The 14878-nt window shown below is 46.0% G+C and overlaps 1 protein-coding gene and 1 non-coding gene across 5 annotated transcripts in view; one reads left to right on the plus strand and one right to left on the minus strand.

Annotated features, from left to right (window-relative positions):
- Nucleotides 1–14878, minus strand: part of HDAC9 (histone deacetylase 9) — a 660228-nt gene that overhangs the window by 484133 nt on the left and 161217 nt on the right. The gene's annotated exons all lie outside the window — the stretch shown is intronic.
- On the plus strand, nt 6662–6788 carry LOC137520093 (U4atac minor spliceosomal RNA). Its single transcript, XR_011021437.1, has one exon. It is a non-coding gene; the product is annotated as a U4atac minor spliceosomal RNA (small nuclear RNA).

Below are 14878 nucleotides of genomic sequence, written 5' to 3' on the forward strand. Positions count from 1 at the left end.
TCAGTATATCATTGAGTATACTAGCGCGGTGTATTGTGTAATAATTTGTATCAAAAAGTGTTTTAAACATGGCGACAGGTACTGATATATTTGAACTTCGGCTTAATAGACGTATTAATCTTGATGATGTTTTTAATGTACAATATGCAGAAACTCCATGTATGGATAGTGATTTTAGGGTATTACAAAATAACCTTTTAAAAGAGCAACAAACGTGGTGGGACGTCACCACCCTCTCAAAATATGAGGGGGAAGGAATTATACCCAAAAGATTGAGATGGGATCTAGCCGCAAATGATGGGGAGGATAATGAAGAAAACGACATTGAATGGGAAGAGTATTTCGATAAATGTGGGGTGGGGTTGGTACAACTACTTATTAAAAGAAAGAGTAAGAGACTAGAGAGACTGGGTGGGGAGATAGAGGAAATCAGGAAACGATTGGAAGTATATAAGGATACAGATGAATATAACAAAAGGACGCAAAAAATTGGTGAGATAATGCAAAAAACAGAGAGGGAAATAGCAGCTGATAAGAGAAAAAAATTCCTTAGAGACTTTCAGGCCCATAAAAACAAAGAAGCATACAAATGGCAAATTAAGAAAAAAAGTGAAAAATCTGTTACTGAAACCACACAGACACAGAATGAGACCAAATCCCAGGTCCCTGTTACTAGACCAAATGTCCCAGATGGAGGTCTACCGAGAGGGGGCCCAATAGGAGGAGCCCCAAGGGGGGGACGCCCTGGCCCCAGTGGAGGCAGAGGGGGCAATGGCCCTAGGCAGCCGGGGCCTGAGTGGGTCCACAGAGGGGGGAGAGGGGGAGGATATATTTCACGAAATTCAGGATACCATGTGCCACTACAGAACCGATATGATCCGCTTAATAATTACCAGCAATATGAACCTTTTTTGGAGGGGGCCCCGAGATACAAGAGGAGCGACTGGGGGGAGGAGCGGGACCCCATCAGATATACCCCAGGAAAAAGAGGTGCAGAAGGGGTAAGAGGGGAGGAAGGAGGCAACGTCAAAAAGAGAAGAGAATAGAGGGACAAGGGATATTTAATATAAGTGGAATACCCCTCAATAATAAAGAGATCAACGTTTTGAATGAGGGTTTGAAGTTTGCCCCTAAGAAAGGTCTAAATAAATTCCAAACATATATAGATGTAGAGAAATTTACTCGTAAATTGAATTTAAAAAAATATTTTTTGAAGAGAGAAGGCCCCAATGGGAGAACTATGCCAGTTGGTGGGGGGACCCAGACCCAACAGTATGTACATACAGATTTAAAGAATCAATCCACGTTTAACCCCCAGGAAACAGGGTTTCATGCTATAGGGGTGTTTAAGAAATTGGTGATGGATGAGGTCAATGCATTACCGGAAGTTAGACACCCGGGAGTCAAAGATGTGGCCCGTAGCATGTTGGAGGATAAACAGCTTGTTGTCCGTCCAGCGGATAAGGGAGGGGGAGTAGTTGTGTTAAATAAAATGCAATATAAAGAAGAATTAGAAAGACTCGTGGGCGATACAGACACTTACGAAAAATTGCGAGGTGATCCCACGAATAAGTATCTTGTGGAGTTGAGGTCTCTGTTGAGGGAGGGCATGGATGGGGGGATGCTGGGGGATGCAGAGTTTCGGTTCCTGGTCCCCTCCGCTCCCCGCATTCCTGTCATCTACCAGATACCAAAAATCCACAAAGATGCTAAGAATCCACCTGGGAGACCCATAATCAGTGGGCTGGAGTCCATTACACATAGGTTGGGACAATATCTGGATAGGTTCCTACAACCGCTGGTGGCCAACTTGCCCCATGTCCTGAGGGATACAAAACACACTATTTCCACCCTGGAGGGCACATCGGTAGGGGATAATTGCATTCTTGTCACTGCCGATGTGTCCTCACTATATACAAATATTCCTCAGGACCTGGGGCTGGAGGCAGTTGAATACTTTATGAAGAAGGATGGGACGATACCCGAGGCACAAATCACGTTCTTGGTGAAGGTTTTGAGGTTTGCTATGGAAAGGAATTATTTTTGGCACGCAGGGGAGTTTTTTAGACAGCATAGGGGCTGTGCTATGGGGGCGGGATTTGCCCCCAGCCTGGCCAATTTGTTTATGGGGAAATGGGAGGAGGAGATACTAATGAGCACAGAAGCACGACCAGTAATAATATGGAAAAGGTATATAGATGACCTATTCTGCATATGGGAGGGCACGCAGGAAACATTAGACACGTTTTTTCAATTTTTAAATACTAACACTCATAACATTAAGCTCACATTTGAAGCAAGTAGTATCACTGTGAATTTTTTGGATTTGAAATTACAAGTGGTTGATAGGGTAGTACAGTGTAAGAATCACTTTAAAAGCACAGATCGTAACGGATACATTTCGGTTAAAAGTGGACACCATCCTAACTGGATTAAAAATGTCCCAAAAGGACAATATATGCGTCTTAGACGCAATTGCACACGTATTGAGGATTTCGAAGCACAGACAGGGGTATTAACTGATAGATTTACAGAAAAAGGGTATAGTCCCGATTTTTTGAGACATGAGTTGGATCAAGTTAGGAGTTTGGAAAGACAGCAATTGATTAGTGGGTCAAGGAAACGAGGGGAGGAACAACAATTTGACATGGCCTTTATTTCGGAATTCAGTACCCAGTACAAATCGTTACAGGGTATTGTGGGTAAGTATTGGCACATACTGATGTCTGATGTGGAACTAAAGAAAGTGTTGCCCTCTAGGCCTAAATTTATATATAGGAAAAGCCCCAACCTGAGACACTACCTGGCCCCAAGTTGTGTTGACATGGGGGGACGGGGGCCAGCGCTCCAAGGGTGGCAACAACCAGGGTTTTTCCCTTGCAGAAAGTGCAAGGGATGTCGGGAAGCCAAAACCTCTAGGATAACTGAAGTGGTTAGCCATGCAAATGGCAAAACCACAAAGATCAGGCAATTCATTTCGTGCAATGAGAGGAATGTGGTGTACCTCATATGGTGCCCATGTGGGTACCAATATGTGGGGCGCACCACAAGGCCTCTTAAGGAGCACATTGGGGAACACCTGAGGAATGTAGCAAAAGGGTTGGTGGGTCATACAGTATCGGCACATTTTAGGGATTTTCACCAATCAGATCCATCATTGCTATCTTATTGTGGGTTAGAAAAGGTTAAAAAACACTGGCGGGGTGGTAACATAGTGAGAGAGGTATCCAAAAGGGAAACATGGTGGATCCACCACATGGGGTCACTCAGACCGGGTGGATTAAATGCAGATATTGATCTGGTATGTTTTCTGAGTAATGATTGAGGAAAGGTATATCTAAGGGGGTACGAAGGCCCCACAGTAAAGAGGGGAAAACCCTGTATTTATACACTGTAATAATAACAATATTCCTCATGTTATAATGATAACAGTGGTTAAATATTCTCTCTGTATAGACCCCAGTGTCTAAAAGGTATATCAAATTTGTATAAGACTGGCCTTTGTACAATGCTTCAGATTAATAATAAAAAGTAGGGATTTGTTTGCTGGGGGAAATGTGTAAGACCCATTGGCAGCCAGCCAGCTCTAAGGCATATTATGAGGGAAGGGGTTATGCAGGTCACTAAGGGAATATATATATGTTTCTTTCTTACAATTTTTGAATTGGCACTTGGCACTTATGTTATGAGCTTTGAACCACTATACAGATAGGTATTATTGTCACATGTTATGGGCACTTTGCCGAGAGCGGAGGCAGGTTGCCATGGGTTAATTTTTATGTATGTTATGATGGGGGGGGGGTGGGTTTAACCCATCTGAGGTAGCTGGGAAATGGCGATTTTGCAGTTGTCAGAGGCGGCGATGCTATCCAGGCCGGCTTTGGGAGTAATCAGACAGCGGCGCCACAGTGATCTCTCAGTGGGTGGGGGGTGGGGTTATTTGCGGCGACCTCCCTAGTTGCTTAATCTAAAGCGTCTACGCGTAGCACCATCTGCAGCGTTCCGCGTCCGGCGGTTAAAGCGCGGCTGTATGGAGGCATAGCGGCGGTGGTGCTGACGGCATGACGCAGGCGTCTTTTACTGACGATGCGTGTTTTCTTCCGCATTGGTCTGAGTCCGGTGAGTCACAAGGTGGCTGATTGGATGGAGGACGGGTGTGGGCGTACACTATATGACGCATAGCGTCTATTTAACTGCAGCTTCTATCCTCATTGGTGCAGCCCCTGATGAGTCGACAAGACGAAACTAGTCGGGCGGGGACACCAATGAGGAAGTAGTACACAGCGTGGAGGCCGTGGCGTGCTGAGACGTGGGAAGCAAGTACCAGCAGAGGCAAAAGCCAGCCCGGATGGCCACCGCATGGGGGAGAGCCCAATAAAACTCTATGCTGTTTATATGCTGTGGAACATGTGAGTGTGCATTTTTAACTTTTTAATAAATTTTCCGTATGGTTTTACGCTATGGGAGCCTTGTGCTTTTACTTCGAGGTGCAATTCTTGTGAGGAGTATACAGTGACAGCGAGCAGAGGATCGTTAAAGGCTGGGGATCGCCTTAGAGTATCCCGCAGGCGCTGTGTGACCCACTTGATTGAGGGTCATTTACTAAGGGTGAGTGCCCACTCTGCAGGGTGTGGTGAAGGTGTAGGATCGTTAAAGCACCTGTTGAAACTGTGAAGCTTGTGAACAACCAGGGACTGTGCTGATTATTTTGTATGGACTCTAAGGGTTGCCTATCACTGTAGGACTGTAATCATAAGTGTAGCGCGATTCTAGCTAATATAGTTTGCCAAATTGATTATTGAACGCGCACCACCTGACTTTGTATTGTGCACATTCAGTATATCATTGAGTATACTAGCGCGGTGTATTGTGTAAGAATTTGTGGTAAAATTCGCATATGAAAACGCATGCGAATTTCCTATTAAATACATTGTATGCAAATCGCACACCGCAAGGCGGTGTGCGAATTCTGAGGGCTCTGCAGTGCAGATTTTTTCTGCACAGAAAAACGCTCAGAAATCCTGACAAGTGGAAACAGTCCCATACACTTGTATTGTCTACGCGAATCTGCATGCAGGAAACTCATGCAGATTCGCTCTAGTGGAAACGGGGCCTAATGATAGCCAATGGATAAAAAACCCTCTTACTAAAATGCTATAGAAAATAAAAGTTTGCCTTTTTAAACAGAAATCATTTGCAATTATTCAGGTTAGAGTAAGCGCTGATATGTTTTCCAGTGCATCACTGCTGAATATGAAAAGCATCCATTGTTTTCCCTGTGAGCTAAACACACCTCCGGATCCACTAGAATGCAATGAAGTGTCAACTTGTTAAACATACAGAACCATAATAATCCAACATGCACAAAGTCTGTTTCAGATTGGTTGATCCTCATCAGTGCTAGTGTTGTCCGGATCATGAACTATTCAGATTTTTGATCCGAATCTCTTTTGTGAGTCGAATCATCCGAATCATCAAAATGAGTGATTCGAAACGCAAAGGGGGTGGGGCCAGGAGTGGCACGCCCCCCTCTCAGCGGGCAGCGAGGTCCTGGAAGCAAAGCAGAGATGGATCGCTCTGTTGGAGGGGAGCCAGCCTTGCAGGGACAGGTAGATCAGAGAGAGGGGACATGGGTGCCACTGCCAGATATGTGTAGAGCACATGTACTGGCTGGAATGTGCTGCTCATTATAGGCTGTCTGTTCCGTAGTGCTGCACAATGAACACATGGGAAACTTTTGGCTCAGAAGCACAGCTCAGTAACTTTACAAACAGCGTGTTGGGCTAGAAGGGCAGGCACTGTGATTGCAGGGCAATATGATCCTCCTGCACTGCTCTAAACAGCTGCACTTCACTTCTGGGAATGCTTTGGGGAATGCTTTCTTTCACTGTGCGACGTTTGCAATCAAAGTATACAGCTGAACATATAGGTAAAATATATGGAAAGCATATGCTTGCAGCATGTGGGTATTGTGTGCAAACAAACATTTCTGCTCTCTGCTCGTCCCTCCTCCCTTCTCTGTCCACTCCCTGCCCGTCTCTGTCCACCCCCCCTTCTCTGTCCACTGCAGGGAAAGTCCTGTCCTGCTAGTCATTTCACCCCCGAATGCTTCCCTAGTAAAATGATCCAAGATTCGGATCAAAGATCCGGATCTTTTCAATGATCCAATTCGAATCATTGAAAAGACCTGAACTTCCTATAGGATGGATTAATATGGCTCTATGAAGTACCGGTAGGACTCCTGCTCATGGTGAACTAGAGTAAAAAAAAGAGATTAAAAGCCTCTTTACTAAAATGCTATGCAAAACTGAAGACTCCTAGACATACAAATACTAAAAATGACCCGTAACCTCTTGAGGGATGGTCAATAGGATGAATATAAATGATGCAAGTTGATGCAGGATTATGCAAATTATGTATGCAAATATATGCAGATTGAAAATTTACTGTTTGTCTGACCTATTTTCAAGATTCATAAATCTGCATCTAAAATCTGCATAATCCAGCATCATTTCAGAATTATTTGTATCTATTTGACTATCCCTAACAAATGCCTAACAATGAACAGAAAATAATTCAAAATAAGTATTGTTTTATTTCTCACCCTAATCTGTAAACTGGGCATAAAATGTGCACCTGCATGGTCTGTCTATGCTTGGCAACCATCCTTCTCTTGGGGTTGAGCAACTGACCAATGAATGTATAATGAGGTCAGTTATGCTAACACCATTAGCAACACACATGCGTCTCTAGTGTGAAAGCATTAGCAAGGTGCAATTTTTGGAAAACTCTATTATCTAAAGTTAAAAATAGCATATGGTTATTCATTATTTTTCTATTTCCAAGATTTTGATTATTTATTTATTAATCATCATTCCCAATCCTGTGCTAGACTGTGTCTATATTTTCCAATATAATCCCAGTGGACCTGGTCTGACATTACAAAACATAGCTGTCACTAGGGGTGCTGTTGCCAGATAAAAACCAGCACAGTGTGAGCCTGTTTAAATAAAATTGTCAGACTGAGGGCCCATTCACACCTGAGCGGGATCGCACGATTCCCGCTAGCGGTTCTGCAAGAACCGCTACACAATGTAGCGAGTGGCAGTGTGCTCACTGCCGCGGTTGCGGTTAGCGATAACCGCAACCACGCTGCATGCAGCGGTTTGCCGGCAACGAGCGTTCCGCGATTTGCGATCGTGATTAGCGTGCATAGCACGCTAATTGCGATCGCTCCAAACCCGCCGCAGTGTCCAGTGATTTTTCTGTGCTGATCGCGGGAAAATCACTCCCGCAGAACGCTGGCGGTAATCGCCGGCGTTCTGCGTTTTTAAGTGTGAACGGGGCCTGAGTCTGACATTTCGATAGCCAGATGCCCCCTGCTACACCACGTAATTTAAATATTGCCCCCCTACCCGAACAACACACACACACAAACACACTTTCTGCACAGGTAAACTGAGAATGAATGTTATTCAATTGACTAGTGCACACTTGAATGTGTTTTCCCCATGCAGATAAAAACAGACAGCAGTGAAGTATTGCACACGTTTTCTCTATCAATAACATTAGCTTCGGTGTTAAAACATGCATGTTTTCACTCATACAGACACACATGGTGTGCAGAAAACGCATACAGAATACCGACAGACGAGTGTTCTCCCAGCCTCAGCTTATTACACTCACTCTGTCCATCAATGATGGAGCAGAAGTGGATCTGCAGACTTCTCCAGCATCAGAGCACTTGGGGAGGGAGAGGAGTGGCCGAGGGGCAGGGAAATATACAGAAGACCCTGCTGCTCACTGTATAGGGACGGTCTACAAATCTTTGTTTACAAAACTTTGCATGATTTGTTATCAGTGGCTGAGCAAATACAGTCATCAGTCAACACATGTGCAAAGAGCAGAACATTTTTTTTTCTCCATTTCCCTAGTTGTCAGTCTCTCAGGACAGCGAAAAGAAGACAAGACAAATAACATTTATATTGCGCTTTTCTCCTTGCGGACTCAAGAAACTTTTCCCCCCACAGGGCCCCCTGTGGCGTCTGCCCCCCTCCCCCCGCCCCCTTCCTGTGGCTGCATCCCTTGAAGGATCTATTGTTACGCCCCTGGGCTAGTGGATTAAGAGGTGTTAGGTTAGCACTCTTTGCAATAGGTTAATAATCCTTTTCTTTCTGTGGTTTCACATATTTTTGTACTGTATAAGTTATTAGCTGCATTTCTAAATGAGAACATGACGTCACACTAACGGGTTGTAAATCAATTTGAGTTGATGCAAAGATTATGTTGATTTTATTATTATTATTATTATTTTTTATTTATATAGCGCCCACATTTTCCATAGCGCTGTACATAGTACAAACAAATAATGGGGAACAAATATACATAAGCAATACAAGACACTGTACATTCATGGCATTGAATAGAATAAATACAAATCCATACATAGTTGATGTGTAGTTGGTACATGTGCATATGTTAAAATTACAGCAGTATGAGAAACACTAGGAGGAGGCCCCTGCCCTTGCGAGCTTACAATGATTTTATGCAAGTTTATGTAGTTTGGAAAAACAAAAGTTTGCTTTCTTAAAACAGAAATTATTTGCGATAATTCAGGTTGGAGTGAGCTTGAGATGTCTCCCATTGCAACACTGCTGAATGCATGCAAATTATCCATTGTTACCCTTAGAAGCTAAACACACCTCCAGAACCACTGGAATGCAATGATGTGTCAGCTTGTTAATTTGGACAGTGGCTGGATAGTGTACTGGTTAAGGGCTCTGCCTTTGACATGGGAGACCAGGGTTTGAATCCTGGCTAGGTCAAGTACCTATTCAGTAAGGAGTTCAAGGCAAGACTCCCTAACACTGCAGGGTGGCCTCTTGAGCGCGTCCCTGTGGCTGCAGCTCTTGAGCGCTTTGAGTCCGGTAGGAGAAAAGCGCTATACAAATGTTTGGATTATTATTATTAATTTGTACAGAGCCATAATAATCCAACATGCATACAGACTGTTTCGGATTGTTTGATCCTCATCAGTGCATGGCATGGATTAATTTGGCTCTATGGAGTAGGGCTTGTAACACCGAGAGGTACAGACTAACCAGCAAGCTCATGGTGACCCAGAACTCATTGGAGTGTGTAAGGGACTACAATGTAGTCGTAGTTTGAAATTAGAGTACTTGTGTCTGCTGATAGAAAATAATTACCAAATGGATATGTGAGCGCTGGGTAGAATTCAGGACCACACTGTGTAACTGCGGGCAGAGATTTGGGTCACACTTTAGCAGTATAATATAGAGCTTGAGTCTGCATTGTGTATTTGTTGGGAGATTTGGGGGCCACATAGTGTCACTGTAGGAACTGCAGACAGAAACAACCCACAACAGTACAGATAATCTTATCAGTTTTACAAGTAGCACAGTGCCATCTACAGGCCAAATGTATAAACACCACAGGCTGTACCGTCTCATTCCTGGGAAAAATGTGTGTTGATATTACAAATTCATTAAGTGTTGACTTGGAAACTGTTATGGGGTCAGCACCATTTTTAAGAGGAAGAGGAGATTGATAAAAAGATTATGCAGCAGATAAGTGTGACCTGTATATTTATTTTGACTTTTATCTTTCATTTTAGCTTTGCTTTAAATAAATCCTGGTCAGTTTTGTTACCACCACTCCACTGTTATGCAGGCTTGCAGGGCCGGGCCGAGGCAGGGACAAGAGAGGCTCCAGCCTCAGGGTGCAGTGTAGGAGGGGGCGCACAACTCACTCAGCTATCATTCCCCTATTGTGTTTGAAGAAAAGAGAAATAAGTAAAGGGGATACATGGCAGAGACTGCAAGCAGGATAGCTAGAGATTAATGTGTTAGGGTGGTTGGGGGCCCTGGGCGCCTCTTAGTCTAATAGCAATCAGTGTATGACGGCTGGGGTGGGAGCAGGGGCGTAGGAATAGGCCCTGCAGCCCCTGCGCCCGCGGGGGGGCCCGGCCCCCCCCTGGGGCCCACTTGGGGCCGTTTTGTGGGTGCTGGAGGGGTGGCAGCATGAGGGGAAAGCCTTGCCCACAGTCGGCGGGGAGAGGGGTAGTTCCCCCCTCTCCCTCACCTCGGGGCTCTCCCTTCTGTGCTCCCCTCCAGCTCTTTAGTGTGTGGGGCTGTGGTGGGCAGCGAGCGGCGGGCAGATACATACCTGCTTCCGTGCGTTCCATCGACGACTTCTCCCTCTAGCGGCTGACGTCACTTCCGGAAGTGACGTCAGCCGCTAGAGGGAGAAGTCTCCGATGGAACGCACGGAAGCAGGTATGTATCTGCCCGCCGCTCGCTGCCCGCTGCCCACAGCCCCACACACTAAAGAGCTGGAGGGGAGCACAGAGGGGAGAGCCCCGAGGTGAGGGAGAGGGGGGAACTACCCCTCTCCCCGCCGACTGTGGGCAAGGCTTTCCCCTCATGCTGCCACCCCTCCAGCACCCACAAAACGGCCGCGAGCGGGCCCCGGGGGGGGGGGCCCGCTCAGAAAATCTGCAGGGGGGCCCGGTGGGGCCTAGTTACGCCCCTGGGTGGGAGGGATGAAGGGGCGCACTTTGGTGTCTCAGCCTTGGGTGGTGGCGGACCTTGTCCCGGCCCTGCAGGCTTGCCTAATAAATCAGTCACATAAGCAAAGCCGGATTTATGATTTTCGTCCCACTTCCAAGTGCAGCAGCGCCCCTCCCATTCCATGTGCTTCCCCCTCTGCCGTGTGTATAATGCCTCTACAGCAACCCTTCTCTTTTATGTACAGCTCTCTTGAACATCAGCTTCCCTTTTCATGCGTTGCTCCCCATTTGCAGCCTTTTCTTTCCTATGTAGCAGCCCCTATTTCCTGTCCAGGTACTCCCAAGGCCAGCTGCCACCCAAGGCCCAGGTCTTGTTGACCTTTACAGGTCCTTCGCATAAGGAGTTTTACCAAATATATAAATGTGCATTTCAAGTGAATGTATCAGTTTCCACATGCGGGTTGAATAATAATGTAATTGTAACGTCACTATTTCTGCACTGTTACCTGAGAGCTACAGGTACAGAGCTATGTTAGGAACTCCCATCACTCTGGAAGAAACCTGGATTTTAAATAAAATGCATCATAGCTATGATTTTGCACAGCCAATTACTTAGCAATGTTATGTCCTCCCTCGGCTTGGAATTCACCTCACAGGAGAACATAGTTACATAGTTATTTGGGTTGAAAAAAGACATACGTCCATCGAGTTCAACAAGTATAAAGTACAACACCAGCCTGCTCCCTCACATATCCCTGTTGATCCAGAGGAAGGAGAAAAACCCTTACAAGGCAAGGTCCAATCTGCCCCAAAAGAGAAAAAAATCCTTCCCGACTCCAGATGGCACTCAGATAATATCCCTGGACCAACACTACTGGGCAATACCTAGTAATTATAGCCATGGATGTCTTTCAGTGTAAGGAAAGCATCTAAGCCCCCTTTAAATGCAGGTATAGAATTTGCCATAGCTACTTCCTGTGGCAATGCATTTCACATCTTAATCACTCTTACTGTAAAGAACCCTTTCCTAAATAAATGGCTAAAACGTTTTTCCTCCATGCGCAGATCATGTCCTCTAGTCCTTTGAGAAGGCCTAGGGACAAAAAGCCGACCCCCCCTCCCTCACCTCAGGGGCCCCCCTCCTTTATGAGCGGCGGGAGAGTGGCATATACAGCAGGCTCCGGCGGGGTAATCAGACGCTAGATGTCCAGCTGCCTCCCGGGCTACGCTGTCTCTTCTGTATGCCGCTCGCACTGCTTCCTGGATTATTGCGAGCAGCATACAGAGGAGACACCATAGCCCGGGAGGGAGCTGGACATCTAACATCTGATTACCCCGCCTGTGCCTGCTGTATATGCCGCTCTCCTGCCGCTCATAAAAGGAGGGGGGACCCCCAGGTGAGGCAGGGAGGATAGAAGTCGGGCACCTACCCCACTAAACTACCCGTCTGCCTACCCTCCCACCCGGCTACCTAACTGCCTACCCTCCCACTCGGCTACCTAACTGCCTACCCTCCCACCCGGCTACCTAACTGCCTACCCTCCCACCCGGCTACCTAACTGCCTACCCGGCTACCTAACTGCCCACCCTCCCACCCAGCTACCTAACTGAAGCTACCTAACTGCCTACCCTGCCACCCAGCTACCTATCTGCCTACCCTGCCAAACAGCTATCTAACTGCCTACCCTGCCACTCAGCTACCTATCTGCCTACCCTGCCACCCAGCTACCTATCTGCCTACCCTGCTACCTAACTGCCTACCCGTCTACCTATCTGCCTACCCTGCCACCCAGCTACCTAATGGCCTACCCTGCCACCCAGCTACCTATTTGCCTACCCTGCTATCTAACTGCCTACCCGGCTACCTATCGCCTACCCTCCCACCCAGCTACCTAACTGCCTACCCGGTGCAGTGCCTGCACTGCAAATAGCGTGCCAGCCTGCCCAACCACCCTCCCTCCAGGTAATTAATGTTAGCCCACTATAGACCTGGCTACATATACTGCATTTTGTGGGGAAATCTGGTGACAATCTGATTGCATTTTGTGGGGAAATCTGGCGACAATCTGATTGCATTTTGTGGGGAAATCTGGCAACAATCTGATTGCATTTTGTGGGGAAATCTGGCGACAATCTGATTGCATTTTGTGGGGAAATCTGCCGATAATATAATTGCATTTTGTGGGGAAATCTGCTGCCAATAAGATTGCATTTGTGGGGAAATGTGCTGCCAATAAGATTGCATTTGTGGGGAAATGTGCTGCCAATAAGATTGCATTTGTGGGGAAATGTGCTGCCAATCTCATTGCATTTGTGGGGAAATGTGCTTCCAATCTCAATGCATTTGTGGGGAAATGTGCTTCCAATCTCACTGCATTTGTGGGGAAATGTGCTGCCAATCTCAAAGCATTTGTGGGGAAATCTGCTGCCAATCTCATTGCATTTGTGGGGAAATCTGCTGCCAATCTCATTGCATTTGTGTGGAAATATGCCAATCTGATTGCATTTGTGGGGAAATATGCTACCAATCTCATTGCATTTGTGGGAAAATCTGATTCCAATCTCATTGCATTTGTGGGGAAATCTGCTGCCAATCTCATTGCATTTGTGTGGAAATATGCCAATTAGATTGCATTTGTGGGGAAATATGCTGCCAATCTGATTCCATTTGTGGGGAAATATGCTGCCAATCTCATTGCATTTGTAGATAAATATGCTGTTAATCTGATTCCATTTGTAGGGAAATCTGTTGCCAATCTCATTGCATTTTGTAGGGAAATCTTCTGCGAATCTGATTGCATTTTATGGTCGGCTGGCCCTTCACCATGTGGTCTGGAAAAAAAAAACGTCCCTCCATGCCCACGAAGTTGGACAGCACTCTGCTAAGCTCTTGTATATTTGGCCCCACCCATGACCACGCCCACATGCTGTTGTGATCGTCCTCTTTTCTGGAAATCAAAATATGGTCACCCTAATTTATACATGTTAATTAGATCCCCTCTAAGGCGTCTTTCCCCTCTCCTCTAGTCTCATAGCTAGCACTTCTTATGTATAGATGTTTCCAACCTGCACCTTTAATGAGTCATTGTACAGATCTGAGTAATACAATATGTTGATACTTCACAAAGAATGACTGCTGTGCTGCAGCCTTGGAGAATTTGCACAATAATAGATTTGTTCACAATATCACTGAAAGAAGGCAAACTGATACGTACTTTCAGCTCATCAAGCATCAAGCACCTCCTCAACCTTGAGCATGTCAGTGTTCCCAAGGAAGTTATTTGCATGATGTATTTCTGTAGTACTGGCATATTCCACATCACTTTACAAAGCATATAGTCATGTGATTGACTACCTCAGAGGAGCTGACGTGCGCCTTGCTTTGCATTTCCTGGGCATACTTTAAAGAGAACCCGAGGTGTGTTTAAAAAATGTTATCTGCATACAGAGGCTGGATCTGCCTATACAGCCCAGCCTCTGTTGCTATCCCAAACCCCACTAAGGTCACCCTGCACTCTGCAATCCCTCATAAATCACAGCCATGCTGTGAGGCTGTGTTTACATCTGTAGTGTCAGTCTCAGCTGCTCCCCCTCCTCCTGCATAGCTCCGGTCCCTGCCCCCGTCCCTTCCCTCCAATCAGCAGGGAGGGAAAAGATGCAGACGGGGACTGGAGTTCTGCAGGAGGTGGGGAGAGCAGCAGACTGACACTATAGAGATAAACAAAGCCAGCTCTGACAAGCTGTTTGTCAGCAGCGTGGCTGTGATTTATGAGGGATTGCAGAGTGCAGGGGGACCTTAGGGGGGTTTGGGATAGCAACAGAGGCTGGGATGTATAGGCAGATCCAGCCTCTGTATGCAGACAATATTCTTCAAACCCACCTCGGGTTCTCTTTAAAGTGAGCCGAGCACCATTTTTAGCACTCAGGGCATCTCAATAGCACATTACTAAGAAAAAATTACATTTAAATGTTTGTTACAGGATTTTATTGTTCTACTTCCGGGGCCCTTCCGTCTGCAGAAAGAGCAGACAGATAAGGGCTGCTGTAATTAGCAGTAGCAATGTTCAAACAAAAGCTTTCATCAGCAGGGGGGTGGGGAGATAGGATACTGTAATTCAAACAGTTTTGAGTCACACTTGATTCCATTCACACCTTCCCCTGGATAAATCAGTGCTGGTCGTAATGGAAAAATCTACAGTTCATCACTGTAATTACGCGTTAACTTACGCAGTTACGCGTAAGGATACCGTAATGTAGGCGCTTACGCTACGATGTTACGCGTAGTGCCGTAATACCCATTAATGCGTACTTTTTACGGACGATGTGTACGCAATAGCCATCAATGTGACA

This window comes from Hyperolius riggenbachi, chromosome 5 (assembly GCF_040937935.1).
Source record: "Hyperolius riggenbachi isolate aHypRig1 chromosome 5, aHypRig1.pri, whole genome shotgun sequence".
NCBI lineage: Eukaryota > Metazoa > Chordata > Amphibia > Anura > Hyperoliidae > Hyperolius > Hyperolius riggenbachi.